The 921-nt window shown below is 39.7% G+C and overlaps 1 protein-coding gene across 1 annotated transcript in view; it reads left to right on the forward strand.

Annotated features, from left to right (window-relative positions):
* Positions 1-921, forward strand: part of TMPRSS11F (transmembrane protease, serine 11F) — a 154,180-nt gene that overhangs the window by 73,885 nt on the left and 79,374 nt on the right. The window lies entirely within an intron of this gene.

A 921-nucleotide genomic window follows, 5' to 3' on the forward strand; every position in this document is an offset into this window, starting at 1 on the left:
CCTTCATCTACTTGATGCACTTGCAGGTACCTTTGGTAGAGTCGTGAGAGGCACAGGAAAATGGAAGATTGGTGCTATCTTGACTGCCATTGGTTATGGGAAAACCTTTTTTGTTTTCCCATGGGAGTATCTCTGATGTTTGCTGCTAAACAGGATAATAGGACTCTGGTCTGGATTGAGCGTGTCTTTCAAAACCTCTTCTATTTAGCATACATTTTGAGAATAAACTAGAATAGAGTTGCAGAGCAGGCACAAGTTTGAGCAAGTTTAAAAGGGCGCAGAGAGACCATACCTACCCCAACAGAGCTACCTATCCCAGAAAGAGAAGTAACCGATGGAGCGATTTTGCCTGATATCGTCAGACCAGAGCACCAGACATACAACTGATGGAAGAAAACTCCTCATATGCAGTGCCCTCTGTTGGGGATGTTTTGACAAGACAGTTGATTTTTATTGTGGAATGACTTTAGCTGTTGCTATTGCTATCCTTTTAGCAGGAATTTTAGTAACAGTTTTCAATGACTATAGTTAAAGTAGAAAAATTACCACCAGCCTTCAGCTAGAAATGATAATTATATGCCTTATATGAAGCATGGAAGGCGACCTTGTTATTTGAACAGTGGTTTTACTTTCGACTCTGGGTGGAAAGGTGATGGCTCCATGATTATTCTGAGAAACTGTGTTACCCTAATGGAAATCAAGAAAGGAGGTATAACTTAAAGCAAAATTTTCTCTGTTAACTGTATCATGATTTCTAAGTATGTAAATTTGATTTTTCCTTCTGTAAGTGTTCCTTGTTCTTTCTTTTTTCTTTTCTTTTCTTTTCTTTTTTTTTTTTTTTCCTGAGATGGAGTCTCACTCTGTTGCCCACACTGGAGTGCAGTGGTGCAAGCTCGGCTCATTACAAGCTCCACCTCCCAG

This window comes from Mandrillus leucophaeus, unplaced genomic scaffold, assembly GCF_000951045.1.
Source record: "Mandrillus leucophaeus isolate KB7577 unplaced genomic scaffold, Mleu.le_1.0 Scaffold722, whole genome shotgun sequence".
NCBI classification, from domain to species: domain Eukaryota; kingdom Metazoa; phylum Chordata; class Mammalia; order Primates; family Cercopithecidae; genus Mandrillus; species Mandrillus leucophaeus.